Below are 16122 nucleotides of genomic sequence, written 5' to 3'. Positions count from 1 at the left end.
TTTTCAAATGATACCTGATCGTCTACTTAAGGAAGAAGAGTTGGGAGAACAAAAGCTCCAAAGCAAAACCAAAAATCCTGACCTGAATCTACTTAACTTCATTTAACTAGAAGCAAACGGATACCAACAACCAAAAGTATATTTCAGCTTTTTACATCAAGATCAATGTTAAAAACATATCCCCAATTATTTGAGGAAAATTAATACTTCTTGTTTGACCTAACTGTTGAAATAATTCTTTACTTCTTTTTCATAATGGTAAAGAAGAGAAGCAGTTTGCTTTATTTTTTACTGTAGATTTATCTTGTAACTCCCCCATTACTCATCTTTTTCTGTCCCTCTGGATATCTAGAATAAAATCATTAATGCAAAGAGATATTATCAGCAACATGTCCAAATAAACCAAGGGTCTTTCTCAGCTGTGTGATCTGATGTGAATTCTAGCAAATCCGGAGTAAGAAAAACCCAACAGCTACAATTATTCACAGTGACCTGCTTGATATGGGGTGAGATAAAGGTGGAGATGCTTCCCCTGAAAGGTGAGGCCTCTAAACACAAGAAGGGTAACCATCTCTGGAGTTTTCAAATGCACAAGACTATGAAACAGCTTTTACCTGCCCAAAATACCACCCCAGCCCCCTTTCTACCTCACTAGCTGAACTCAATGCACAGTTTGGACAGCAAGTGCTTAAACTAAAGGCCTGCCCATAGTATGAGTTTTTGTGAGTTTCCCATTCTAATCTTACTCCCATCTAATCTAATCTAACTTCCCTGTTCAGAAATCCTGCACCAGATCAGAATCATGGGATGGAGCCTCCTAGAACACTTGCTTTTACAGGGAACTTCTAGCTGAGACAAGAAAACTGAGCTAGGAGACACAGTACATTCACGGTCGCAGCCTCAGCTCTGCTTTGGATCCCAAGGATAAGGTTGGTTTACAATTCGGGATCCCACAGGGCTTTCCTGGTGCCATGATCATGGGCCTCAGTCCAAAGACATTCATATACTAAGTGTTTACTAGAACTTCAACATCCACAGACTGCACCAGGCACTAAGGAGGCCAAAGGAAGAAGGCAATGGGAGGAGTGCAAATCCCAAGGCAACATGTAAACATGTCACAGCAATGTAGTACAGACTGTTTACGTCAAATGCTAAGGAACTTCAGAATGAGGGACAGATCAACAACATGAAGGGCAGGTTGAGGAAGCTTCTGACCATGCCCTTTCACCCACAATCAACTGGGGGAGAGATCCTGGGAACCCAGAATTTGCTATGGAGGGCATACATTAATGTCATTATATGGAAAGGCTGGTCTACCAAGGGTTCTACCTTGGGGCAATCTTAGGTCTTTGGACATACAGTTCTTCTGCCTCTTAATACATATAAAAATGACAGGATCTCAAGACTCTTTGTCCTTTCCCTCTGGCCATATCTTACCTGCCCTGATTACTTCTTGCTACAATATCCTTTCCTACCTCTAATGTTTTTTATATTTTAAGTCACACAGTACAATGGAATGTTTCAGCAAACTCTCTAGTTCGGTTTCATGTATATGTGTCTTGCCTTTCCACTTATATTCTATGACCTTGTCGGAAAGAACATTTTTCTTTTGACAAGAGTCAAACTACAAGACAGAGACCTACAGCAAGAGTGCAATGAACACTGGCCTGTCTGATGTGCTATTTCTATTTGTATAAACGTAAAATGTAGGTCTATCCATCCCACCCCCATCCTCCTTTCTCCCCCTTACTAGCCTTACACAGCTAGCTCCCAGAAAAAGCTGAAACAAAATAGACCTAGAATGAGAATTATGGAAGGAATTAATATCTTCTTACACTTTCTCCTCACCTGGCTACTAGACACAGCACAACCCTAGAGAGCTCCATCTAATCTCAGCCATCGATGACCTGTACATTTATTACAACTGTTATCAAATGGCAGTTTTACGTCTCATCCTAACAAATTGGCACATTATAACAAATTTCGGACAAATGGAAGGAAAGCATCTGAGTAAGGGGCTTCATGTATAACTGCACACAGGCAATGGAGGCCTGGCTACTCTTCAATAATGGGAAGAACTCAAAAACAGCAAATCTTACTATAAAAGTTATCCTATATGCATTCTACAAGCCACAGTTCATAAATGTGAAATTGTGTCTGTAGTTATGATGTCTACTGCTTATGGGCCTACGAAGAAAATAAAGTAGCAGCAAAAAGAACAGGAACTATCTATTCCAAAAGTGGGGGAAGGTCTTTCAAGGACTGGCTGGAACAGACTTCAGGTTACCCACAACACAGGTGGCTCCAAAGGCAGAGACCAGAGCCCACACCTAGTTCTGTCCTTTGCCAACCAGGGAGAGCTATGGGTATGTTACTTACTTCTGGAAGCCTCAGTTTCCTCATCTCTACAGAATGAAGATGTTAATACAGTGTGAATTAACAGATGGCCCGTGTTCTACCCTTTGCGGCTATTCCATCCTGTTTATGTTCACTAAATTGATTTTTATTGTCAAAAGGGATTATCCTAAAGAAATAATCTTGATGAATTCTTCTTACTTGATGAATGTTTCAAAGCGTCAAAAGATTTTATTTCTTACCTTCTTGATTTATTTCTTCTGAGTGAAAGACCTTCAATTTCATCGACTGAACATTCAGTAGCAAGTAGTCAAAAATAGTGCTTGAAATTTCTGTAAGATACATAAGAAACTTAACAGCATCTACTTATGGGTCAGGGAATTAGACGTCAAAGAGGGGAACGGAACCCCTTCCCCATTCCAATTTCTTTCTGAACATATGCTGAAATAAAACGTTAAAAAAAGCCCACGAATCCACAGAATTCAGAGAGTTCATGGGTTCATCAGGGAAGAAGAGCACTTGGTATTCAAGACGTAAAACCTCTAAGTCCTCACGTCAGATGGTGTCTTACGACATCCTACCAGTTCCACTTCCACTTTCATAAAGAACTCAGGGTCACTAAAAGAAGTGAAACACGAAACTTCTAAGAGACACTCTGCTGGTATCCTCTCTTTAATTCTCTGTTCCACACACATACACAGAAGGTAACCCTGATATGAGACTGTCAACTACCACTTCCCAATCCACTCCCTCCCCTTTGAACCTCTTTCTCTACTTACAAATACCCAAGACACATTAGTAAACTGAAAACTATGAAGCACATCTCAATTCCTGCCATGCTTTACGATGCTCATATATTGATTTTCATCAGTCAAATTTAAAAACCAGAACAGGATGTGACAAACAGGAAGGCACTGATATGTATCACTCCTTATACCAAAAACACTCCAAATGGATTAAAGATTCAAATGGGAGAAAAATAAACTGCTAGGAGCACAGACACACAAAATATACAAATGAACATTTAACAGTTTTGAAGTGGGGAAGAACTTTTAGTTATCCCATCTAAGGAAACAACCCAGAACTCATAAAAGAAATTTTGATCAAATAAAAATTTCATAAAGTTCTTGAACAAGGTTGAAAAGCAAAAAAACAACGCGATAAAAAGCACAAACAAGGTTAAAAGATTAAAAAAAAAACAGGGAAAAAATAAGATATTTATAATAATTTATAAGCCAAATAAGAGTTCATACAGCTTAATAAGAAATGGATGAATGCAAAAAGAGAATAAACAGCCAAAGGGGAAGTTCTCAAAAGAATTACAAATGAACGATAAAACAAGAAAAGATATTCAAGCTCACAAGTAAGCAGAGATATTGACAAAAATCTGAAACTGGAAAATTAAGGGGGAAAAATGACAATACTTAGTTTGTGTGAGGAAAAGAGGCATTCTTGTGCACTTTTTGGAGAGATTTATTAAACATGTATCAAAGACTTGAATGTGCACACTCTTTGACCAGTATCACTGCTAGCAATTTATCTTAAAGAAATAATCAGGCAACTGTGCATAATTTATAATATAAAAAATTATTTTAAAGTCTCCCAATAGGGAATTGGTTAAACAAAATTATGATACATCCATACAACGGTACACATTTATTCATTACATGCAATGATACTTAGCTATATTCTCTTGATATATTACTTAGTGAAAAATGCAGTAGCAAAATTGCATATGTAGTATGATTCCTTTTGAAAGATGAAAAGACAAGTCTCCAGAATCCACATAGCCACACATGCAGAGCAAGATGTCTGGAAGGATGTGTCCCAATATGTCAATGGTTTCAATTCTATGGACTTCCTGGAAGATTTCTTTCTCTCTTTCTTTTATCATTTGGATTTTCCACACTATTTGTGTACTGTCTTTGTAAATAGATAAAAACAAAGTAAAAAAATTGGACTTCATGCTTGCGTATCTCAAAGTTCCAATGAATGGGAGTAACCCTAAGCTAGCAGTTAGGATCCCGAGTTTCACCTTATCTCATCTCTTCTCCCAAGGTGTGAGCATGTACAATTCATGATATTTCTAGTAGGTATTATTCTCTTTTGTCTCAGTAAATATTAACTAAGTACAGTAAGCAATGATTTTTAAAATCCATTCAAAACACTGTAATTCTAATATAACTCTAATAGGATGTATATTAGCTAATAATAATAGCATTACGTACACACACAAAACCGTTTATAAAGTATTTCAACAAATTTTATTAGTTCCCCCCAATAACCCTATATTGTGGGCCAACTGGTTTTACTGTACATATTTTACAGGTGAATTTTAGAGTTCAAGTAAAATGAAGGTGAAATAAAAACACTGTGAAATGGACTAGGACTTATAAAGTGCACAAACTCTAGCTAAAAGGAGTACCAAGGGAATGTATTTTAGTATGAAGAAAAATGAACTCAGGAGGAAGGAACGGAATTCAAGAAACAAAGGTAAGTAAAGAGATTATTGAAAAATAATGAAAACTAATAAATATACATAGTAAAAGGAGAGAGAGAGAGAGCGAAGAACAAAAACAGTGTTTTTTGGTGTGGTTAAAAAAGTGAAACCAAAATACTATATAAAAATGATGTGGTTGCTTTAAAAAGAGTTTCATTTAATAATGTGTATTAACCTTTAGAGTGACGACCCTGAAAGAACAGATACTGAACATATACATTCCACACAGATTAAGAAATAAAAGAAACAAAGCAAGCTATCAACTCAACAGAGGGCAGGAAAAAAGGAAAAAAGCAGAGAAAATGCATGGCAAATGGAAAACCACAGAAGGAGGTGGCAAAAGTAAATTTAAATGCATCCAATATCAGAGTAAATATAAACGTAAACTCACCTACTGGAAAACAGACTCTCAGATTGGCTTAAAACTCTGCCATATACTACTTATAAGATACATGCCTAAAACAAAACAACACAAAAAGTTTAAAAATTAGGAAATTTTTTAAAAATCAGGAAAATGCCAATCAGAAATCTGCTGTAGTTATTTATTAACATCATGTATTTAAATGAACAGCATTTAAAAGGGACAAGGAGATTTTGTTACTAATAAAAGGAACCAACATATACATTCCACACAGATCAAGATAATTTAACAATCATGAAGCTATAGAAACATAGAAACATAGTCTCAAAATACATAAAGCCAACTCTGAAAAGTATGAGTACAAATGGGAAAATCTATAATCCTAATAGGAGATTTTTAACAAATCTCTCTAAATAACTAAATACATCAAGCAGAAAAAAATAAGGATGGAAGTGTTTCAAATAAAATTATTATTATTATTAATAGTCTTGATTTAGTACCTTTCATTCAATTAAAAAGAACAGGAATATTATTTTCAAGACCACACGAAACATTTACTAAAAAACTGATCATGGGCTTCCCTGGTGGCACAGTGGTTAAGAATCCACCTGCCAATGCAGGGGACACGGGTTTGATCCTTGGTCTGGGAAGATCCCACAGGCTGCGGGGTAACTAAGCCCATGCACCACAACTGCTGAGCCTGCATGCCACAACCACCGAAGCCCGCATGCTCTGGGGCCTGCATGCCACAACTACTGAGCCTGCATGCTGCAACTACTGAAGCCCGCATGCCTAGAGCCCATGCTCCTCAACAAGAGAAGCCACCGCTCGCTGCAACTAGAGAAAGCCCGTGTGCAGCAACAAAGACCCAGTGAGCCAAAAAAAACAAATATATAAAAATAAATAAAATGATTATACTAAAAAGAAAACTGATCATATTAGGTTACATAAGCTGTCTCCAAAATTCAAAACTTAATTTAACACAGGCCCCATTATCTGATCACAGTATTACTTCAGCTAAACTACCAAAACATATCTTGAAAAACACATAAACAAACAGACAAAAAATCCTGTCAGGAAACTCAAAACTCTTACACACCCAACTTCTGTTTAATCCATAAACTTAAAGAGAACACCACAGTGGTAATCATAAAATACATGCAACTGAATACCAGCAATGTATAACATTTCAATGAGGAAGATATTATACCAGTCCCTTACTTGAAAATTACTGGGGGAGAAGACAAGTCAAATTTTTTCTCTTGTTGTTTTGTTTTAAAGAGTGATTTGTAGTTCAGGGAAGACAAATAGCTCCAAGTGAAAAGGAGAAGCTCTTCTTTATAGAAAACTGCCAATTATGAATGTAGACAGGATGACAGAATAAGAAAACTATCATGTTGCAACCTTTCATGAAATTACTGATTCAGGCAATGATTATCAATCAGTGTTTTCATCATCAAATGAAAGATTGATGGGGAATTAGACATTGTATGGTACCAAAGTAACACCACAAAGATTACTTTTTACTTGTAAGGACTGAAAAAAACATAAAATTCACAGTGAAGGAATGCTGCCACTCTCATCCAATCATCAATCTCAGCATAAATAATGGAACAAACACATACTATGTGTCTCCAAATGAAATACAATGTGAAGTGTACATCCTAGCCAAAATGTTTAACTGGAATCTAATCACATTTTATATGAAATACAGAGAACAGAGGAACAAGCTAAGAACTCCACAGAGAAACACTCCAACAAACCCAGGAGGTGGGGTGTTCTATGGGACAACTAGCATGGTGTCTACAGCTAGTCAATCCCGTAAAACAAGGGATGCCTCAATATTAAAAGAGATTAAGAGACATACACAATTGCAGTGTATGATCCCAGACTGGATCCTGCAGAAACTGAAGACAATGTTGATATTAGGTGATGTGAAAAGGATTATTTATTTTGTTAGGTGTGATGATGTTAACTGAAAATGTTCCTGGGTAAATAAATGTGCTATATCCATACAATGGAATACTATTCAGCTGTAAAAAGAAACAAAGTACTGATACTTTGTTTGGCTATAACATTTTATTTAAGAATTCAGAACATGGGGATGGCTTCACTGGGGAATTTACCAAACATACAAAGAAGAACTTATACCAATCGTTCTCAAACTCTTCCAAAAGACTGAAGAGGAGGGAACACTCCCAAAGTCATTCTATGAAGCCACTATCACCCTGATACCAAAATCAGACAAAGCACCAAAAAAGAAAATTACAGGCCAATATCTTTAATGAATATAGATGCAAAAATTCTCAACAAAATACTAGCAAACCGAATTCAAGAACACAAAAAAAAGATCATACAACATGATCAAGTTGGATTCATTCAACCCAGGGTCACAAGGATGGTTCAGCGTATGCAAATCAATCAATGTGACACACCACATCCACGAAAGAAAAGACAAAACCACATGATCATTTCAACAGATGCAGAAAAAGCGTCTGATAAAATTCAACATACATTCATGTTAATAACTCTTATCAAAGTGAGTACAGAGGGGACATATCTCAACATAATAAAAGCTATTTTTGACAAACCCACAGCCAACATAATACTTGGTAAAAAGCTTAAAACCTTCTCACTAAAATCTGGAAGAAGACAAGGATGCCCACTCTCACCACTTCTATTCAACGTAGTATTGGAAGTCCTGGCCACGGCAATCAGAGAAGAAAAAGAAATAAAAGGTATCCAAGTTGGAAAGGAAGATGTAAAAATTGTCATTATATGTAGATGACATGATACCATACATAAAAAACTCCACACAAAAACTACTAGAACTGATAAACAAACTCAGTATGTTAGCAGGATACAAAATCACCGTACAGAAATCTGTTGCATTTCTTTACACTAACAATGAAATGTAGAAAGGGAAAGTTTTTTTAAAATCCCTTATAAAATTGCACCAAAAAAGAAAAACACTTAGGAATAAACCTCACCAAGGAGGAGAAAGACTTATATATTGAGAACCATAAGACATTGATAAAGGAAACTGAAGCTGATTCAAAGAAATGGAAAGATATACCATGCTACTGGATTAGAAGAATTAATATTGTTAAAATGGCCATACTACCCAAGACAATCTACAGATTTAATGTGATCCCTATCAAATTACACGTGACATTTTTCACAGAACCAGAACAAATAATCCTAAAATTTATATGGAATCACAAAAGACCCAGAATTACCAAAGCAATCCTGAGAAAAAAGATCAAAGCTGGAGGCATAACTGTCCCAGACTTCAGACAATACTACAAAGCTACAGTAATCAAAACAGCATGGGCTTCCCTGGTGGCGCAGTGGTTGAGAGTCCGCCTGCCAATGCAGGGGACACGGGTTCGTGCCCCAGTCCGGGAAGATTCCACATGCCGCAGAGCGGCTGGGCCCATGAGCCATGGCCGCTGAGCCTGCACGTCCAGAGCCTGTGCTCCGCAACGGGAGAGGCCACAACAGTGAGAGGCCTGCATACCGCAAAAAAAAAAAAAAACAACAACAAAAAATCAGCATGGTACTGGCACAAAAACAGACATATGGATCAATGGAACAGAACAGAAAGCCCAAAAATAAACCTATACACCTATAGTCAATTAATCTTTGAAAGGAGACAAGAATATACAATGGAGAAAAGACAGTCTCTTCAGCAAGTGGTGTTGGGAAGGCTGGACAGCCGCATGTAAACCAATGAAGTTAGAACACTCCCTCACACCATACACAAAAATAAACTCAAAATGGCTTAAAGACTTTATATATAAGATTTGACACCATAAAACTCCTAAAAGAGAACATAGGCAAAACATTCTCTGACATAAATTGTAGCAATGTTTTCTTAGGTCAGTCTCCCAAGGCAATAGAAATAAAAGCAAAAATAAGCAAATGGGATATAATTAAACTTACAGGCTTTTGCAAAGCAAAAGAAACTATAAACAAAACAAAAAGACAAATTACAGACTGGGAAAAATATCTGAAAACGATGTAACTGACTGACAAGGGCTTAATTTCCAAAATATACAAAAAGTTCATACAACTCAGTTACAAAAAAACAAACAACCCAATAAAAAAAATGGGCAGAAGACCTAAACAGACATTTCTCCAAAGAAAACATATAGCTGGCCAATAGGCACATGAAAGGATGCTCAACTTCACTAATTATTAGAGAACTACAAATCAAAACTACAATGAGGTATCACCTCACACTGGTCAGAATGGTCATTATCAAAAAGTCTACAAATAATAAATGCTGGAGAGGGAGTGGAGAAAAGGGAACCCTTCTACACCGTTGGTGAGAATGCAAACTGTTGCAGCCACTATGGAAAGCAGTATGGAAGTTCCTTAAAAAACTAAAACTAGAGTTACCATATGATACAGCAAACCTGCTCCTCATCATATATCCTGAAAAAAACTCTAGTTTGAAAAGATACATGCACCCCAATGTTCACAGCAGCACTATTTACAATAGCCAAGACGTGGAAGCAACCCTAAATTTCCATTGACAGATGAATGGATAAAGAAAATGTGGAATACAATGGAATGCTACTCAGCCACAGAAAAGAGTGAAATAATGCCATTTGCAGCAACATGGATGGACCTAGAGATTATCACATTAAATGAAGTCAGACAGAGAAAAACAAGTATCATATGGCATCATCTATATGTGGAATCTAAAATATGATACGAATGAACTTATTTACAAAACAGAAACAGACTCACCAACACAGAAAACAAACTTATGGTTACCAAAGGGGAAAGGGGATGTGGGATAAATTAGGAGTCTGGGATTAGCAGATACAAACTACAATATATAAAGTAAATAAAGAAGTTCCTACTGTATAGCACAAGGAACTATATCCAATATCCTATAATAAACCATAATGAAAAAGAATATTTATGTGTGTGTGTGTATATATATATATGTGTGTGTATATATATATTTATACACACACACACACACACACACATATATAAATGAATCACTTTGCTGTACACCAGAAACTAACACAACATTGTAAATTAACTACACTTCAAGAAAAAAAAAAAATTCAGAAAATGGGTGAACCTAAAAAACATTATGCTAAGTAAATGAAACCCAACACAAAAGACCATATTATCATATGAAATGCCCCTATAGGCAGTAGGTTAGTGGTTACCTGGGGGTGGATCCGTGACTGACTACAAATGGACATAAAGGATCTTTTTAGGGTAATGGAAATATTTTAAAATTTGACTGTGGTAATGGTTGCAGAACCCTGTAAATTTAGTAAAAATCATTCAGTTGTATAATTAAAATGAAATAATTATATGGTATGTAAGTCATACCTCAATAAAGCTGTTAAAAATTTTTTTAATTTAAAAAATATTTTCCTATTTTTAAGAGTCATACACTGATATACTTAGGAGTAGAATGTCACAATATCTATACATAATTTAAAATATTTCAGTAATAAAAACTAAAGAGAGTTAAGAAAAAAATTCCCTCTCTCATGTATTTCTGGTAGAGTAAAAAGTGGTAACACCTCTATGGAGGGCAGTTTGGAAATACATACTTATACAAATTACAAATACTTTTATTATTTTATCAGTAATTTTGTTCCTGAAGTTTATTTCAGATACAGGTGCATATGTCCAAAATGATGCATGTATATAAGGTTATTGGCTGCAAAATTGTTTGTAACAGTAAATAATTAAAAATAAGCCAAGGGATCACAATGAGAGATTTCATACATAAACCATGATACATCCACCCAATAGAAAACTTTACAGCAGTTAAAAAAAAAAGAATAAGGATGTTCTCTAAGTACTGACATGGAAAGATTTCTAGAATACATCAAGTGAAAAAGTAAGATATAGAACAATGTTTATAATATGTTAACTTTTGTGTTAGAAAGGAATACAAAATAAAACCAATATTTGTATGTACATATGAAAAACAGTGGAAAGACACACATAGTGGACAGAGAGGAGTGCGGTGGATAAGAAAGAAAGGTGAGAGCACTCCTTTTTATACTACTTTGTTATATTACTTGGCATCACTTTGTTATATTACTTAGTAATATCACTTTGTTATATTACATTGTTACCTATATATTTTTTTAAATATTATTTTGACTCTTATACTTGAATACATTAAAATTCAAAACAATGAAAACAAAAATTTTCCCTCCTCATTTAAAAAAGTACTACATATGAAAATGCACTGGGTATTACTAAAACAATCCTTACAGAAAATTAACTTTTAAAAATAATGTACTTTTTTAGGACTTCCCTGGTGGCACAGTGGTTAACAATCCACTTCCCAATGCAAGAGACAAGGGTTCGATCCCTGGTTCAGGAAGATCCCACATGCTGCAGAGGAACTAAGCCCGTGCACCACAACTACTGAGCCTGTGCTCTAGAGCCCGCAAGCCACAACTACTGAGCCTGAGCGCCACAACTACTGAAGCCCACATGCCTAGAGCCCATGCTCTGCAACAAGAGAAGCCACCGCAATGAGAAGCATGCACATCGCAACAAAGAGTAGCCCCTACTCACTGCAACTAGAGAAAGCCCATGCACAGCAACGAAGACCCAATGCAGCCAAAAATAAATTTATAAAAAAAGAAAAAAGAAAACATAAAAATAATGTACCTTTTTTAAAAAGTAGAATTACTTTATGTATTTTTTGTATCCATGTGATATATTTTTTGTATCCATGTGATTTTTTTTTACTGGCTTATAATTTACGTACAGTAAAATTCATCCTTTTTGTTGTACTGTTCTGTAAGTTTTGACGCTTATGTAACCACCAGCACAATCAAGATATTAAACAGTTCCATCACAACAAACATTCTACTGGTGTCCCTTTGTAGTCAATCCTTTCCCCAATCAATCCAATCCCCAGTGGTACAGGCAACCACTGATATTTTTCATCCCTATATTTTTGCCTTTACCAGAATGTCACATAAATGAAGTGATATGTTATGCAGAGTTTTTAGTCTGTCTTCTTTCATCAGCATTAACAGATAACATATTTTAAAAACCAGATTGAAAATAAATGATCTGAGTATAAGAAATTTTAAAAATTCCTATGTTATTACTAAGAAAATAAAAGGAATAATAAAGATAAAACAGAAAATAATGAAAAACCAATACAGGTGATTATTAAAAAGAAAAAATTAGGAATAGAAAGGAAGTTCCTTAACCTATTGAAGAAACCATAGCAAACTTAATGATGAAACTTCAGAAGTATTTCCATTAAAGTCAGGAAAAAGACAAGGATGCCCTCTAGCACTTCTACTATTCGGTGTTTTTCTAGTGACCCTTACTATCCCCTAAACAAGAAGAGGAAATATGATATAAAAATTGTCAAGGAAGAGAAAAAACTGCCCTTATTTTCATATTATATAATCATCTACATAGAAAACTCAAGGGGAAAAAGATGACATAAAAGAACTAACAGGTTTTTTTTTTTTTTTTGCGGTATGCAGGCCTCTCACTGCTGTGGCCTCTCCTGTTGCGGAGCACAGGCTCTGGACGTGCAGGCTCAGCGGCCATGGCTCATGGGCCCAGCCGCTCTGCGGCATGTGGAATCTTCCCGGACTGGGGCACGAACCCGTGTCCCCTGCATCGGCAGGTGGACTCTCAACCACTGCACCACCAGGGAAGCCTGAACTAACAAGTTTACCAAGATGCTGGATATGAGCTTACATACAAATCAGAAACATTAAAACAATAAATAAAATAAAAATCTAACACAAAAAACACAATAGCAACAAAAACTACAGCGTCAAATAAAGGTAACAAAAGATGTGCCGAACACTGATGTAGAAAACTAAAAAAATTTCTGAAGAGTATAAAAAAGATGTGAATAAACAAGAGAGATAACGTGTTCGGGGATAAGAAAATTCCAATGTAAGATTCCACTTCCCCAAACTGATCAATAAATTCATAGGATTATGTGAAAGGAACTTAATGATCTAGGAATAACCACCAAAATTTTGAGAACAAAGAATGAAGTTGGTGTTCGGGTGGATTTGGTGCTATCAAATATTTTGCAGAGCTCAGTAATTAAACCAGAGGAATAGAACAATGTATTAAACAGCTGGATAACAAGACCAGAAATAAACCCACCCATCCATAGGGACTTGAAAAATGGCAGAGGTGGCTCTTCAAACCAATGGGGAAAGGATTCAATAAACTGTTTTGGAATAAATGTGGAAAAAATAAAATTATATTCATATTTCCAAAATAAAATACCGAGTCGATAAAAGAATTAAATGTAAAAAAAGCAAAACCAATACCACGATAAGAAATACAGAATAGATTTGTGACCTTAGCACAGGGAAAGTCTTTGTAAAGAAGTCACAAAAAGCATATCCCATAAAAGAAAGGCGAAACAGATTGGGTCACAACAAAATATAAAACTACTTATAAGACAAGACACCATGAACACAGTTAAAAGAGGAGCCACATGGGACTTCCCTGGTGGTCCAGTGGTTAAGACTCCATGCTTCCACTGCAGGGGGCGTGGGTTTGATCCCTGCTCAGGGAACTAAGATCCTGCATGTCACGTGGTGCCACCAAAAATAATAAAATAAAATAAAATAAAATATTTTTTTAAAAAATTGATGAGCCACAGGCTCAGAGAAGATATTTACAACAAGTAAAAACAAAGGACTGGATATATATTCATTATATAATATACATTTGTAATAATCTGCTGTCATTATTTTCTGTTTATATGAAGTTTATATAAAACTTACAAATCAAAAGGAAAATGAGTGACATGAACAAGAAGCTCACAGAAGAGGAAATAAAGAGTGGCCAACGCACATGAAAAGAGGGTTGATCTCAATAGTAATCAGGGAAATGCAAATTAAAGTCAGATACAAAATTTTTAAACCATCGAAAAATCTCAAAGTCTAATATTAATCAGGTACTGGAGTAAATGCTATTTGTCACACACTGTGAAGCACAAACTGTTGCAGCCCCTCTGGTAAGGAACAGGGCTGCATCTAGCAAAACTGAAAACCAGTCACTCCTCTTCTGGGAACACACCCTAGAAAAACTCTCATACGTGTACACATGTGGAGACATGTACAAGCGTGCTCATTAGGGGGACTACGAAAGTGGAAAATTCGAGGTAACCTAATGGTCTATCCATAAGATAACAGATAAATAAAAGCTGGTCTGTCTTCCATTGGAATCCTACAAGATAGTTACTGGATTTGTACATAGTGTATCAATTTGAAAATAAAAAGTTGAGTAAAAAATACAAGTTGAATGATTACACATATATAAAAGACACCATTTAGATAAACAGTTTTAAACCACACACAAGAAACGGTAAGCTTTCAGAAGCAGCTATAAAACTATTTTTTAAAGGGACCGCAGGAACACCTTCCACCCTAAGCAGTGTGGGTGTCACTGTGAAGGAATGAAGGGGGTGTGTGGGGAAAATGGGAAAAAATAGATTAGACACAAATACTCTAAAATATTAGCAGTTGTTAATTCAGGGTGACAGAAAAATAGGCCTTCTCTTATATTTATAGCTTTCTTTGTAATTTAAATTTATCAAAACAGGAAAAGCAGCATAATAAAAATGCAGTTAGATGGCTCACCCTCAATCTTGTCTGCAGCACTTAATGGCTGTGTGACCCTGGAGAAGTTAACTTCTCAAAAGTGTCTCCTTCCAGATATAAATCATCAATACCAATTTACTTACTGTGAGGTTTATGTGGAGAACATGAATTAACCAGTCAGCACTAGGGCACTCTGTAGTTTCTGAAGTTAAACGACATTCAGCCACGCAGATAAATGCACACACTATGAGGGCACAGAAATGAAGCTGGCCTAGCCTGAGATCTGGGATTGGCTCATTCCCTGACAGTGGGACCACAGGACTTAGGAAGGCTGAACCCTGACACTGTTCTAAATCCCATGTCCCAGGGGAGGGACAGAAAGAAAAACCAAAAACATCAATGCACAGAAAAATATAAAAAGGCCCAATATGGACACTGTTATTTTATTACTGACTTCTTAAATAATAATGTTACATAGCACCGTCAACAAATAAATTATATTTATAATTTAAAAATAATTTCCATTTTATAAAAAATAAACTTGTGATTGTATTAACTGCACACGCATTCACCAACTAGATTCTAAATAATTTACATTAAGCAAACCATCTTCTCTGTCTTACAAGTTTAGCACAACGCTGGGTGCACAGCAGGCCACCAGTAATTATTGTTGATTTGGTGGCTGATCAACAACAGCTGAAGAAACATCTCAAATAATAGAAAAGCCCAGAAAACCTACAGAGACAAAACAGTTGTCAGCTTCCAGATTTATTAAGCGTGCAAATGCTTTAACCATCAAATGAAACCACTGTCCTCAGAGAAGGAACCAACATCTCAGTTACTAAGCACAGAACTTTATGGCAGCCAAAGATGGCTGCATTTGTGTCTTATCTACAGGTGTTACAGAGCCTCAAAAGGGCTGTGGACCAAAAAACTGGAAATCATTCAAACTATTATTTTTTAATGGAGGGCTTTTCAGAGTTTTTAATGTTAATGTACATTCTCTGAGAAGAGGATATATTACGCAATGTTTCTCAAACTTAACTGAACAAAGAACCTATTTTAAGTTTCAGAGCCTCTGGCAGGACTAGAATTCCGCACTTTGGGAAATGCTATCCTAGAATATCTTTGTATTCACTGAATCACAAAACTAATTTTGATGATTTAGTAAATAAATATTTAAGTAGTAGTTTGAAGTAAAAAAGGAAACCCAAAAAACTAAACAAACTGGTTTAACTACTTTGGAAAATTTTTTAGTGTTATTCACTAAGATATAACATACATGTACCCAATGACACGGC

The 16122-nt window shown here is 35.8% G+C and overlaps 1 protein-coding gene across 20 annotated transcripts in view; it reads right to left on the bottom strand.

Moving 5' to 3' along the window:
• Positions 1–16122, bottom strand: part of B3GALNT1 (beta-1,3-N-acetylgalactosaminyltransferase 1 (Globoside blood group)) — a 90466-nt gene that overhangs the window by 60196 nt on the left and 14148 nt on the right. For 19 of the 20 annotated variants that reach the window (XM_022573249.3, XM_089910944.1, XM_089910939.1 and 16 more), the window contains 2 exons: positions 5247–5311; positions 2598–2687 (listed from right to left, as the gene is read on the bottom strand). The gene's annotated coding sequence lies outside the window, so the exon portion shown is untranslated. The remainder of the gene's footprint in view (positions 1–2597; positions 2688–5246; positions 5312–16122) is intronic. The other variant, XM_089910948.1, reaches the window with a different exon arrangement.

The sequence above is a fragment of the Delphinapterus leucas genome, chromosome 4, assembly GCF_059928025.1.
Source record: "Delphinapterus leucas isolate spDelLeu-1000000601 "Yukka" chromosome 4, BTC_Dleu_Yukka2, whole genome shotgun sequence".
In the NCBI taxonomy this organism is placed as follows: domain Eukaryota; kingdom Metazoa; phylum Chordata; class Mammalia; order Artiodactyla; family Monodontidae; genus Delphinapterus; species Delphinapterus leucas.
Note: the sequence above shows the minus strand (reverse complement) of the source record. Positions and strands in the feature narration are given on the sequence as shown.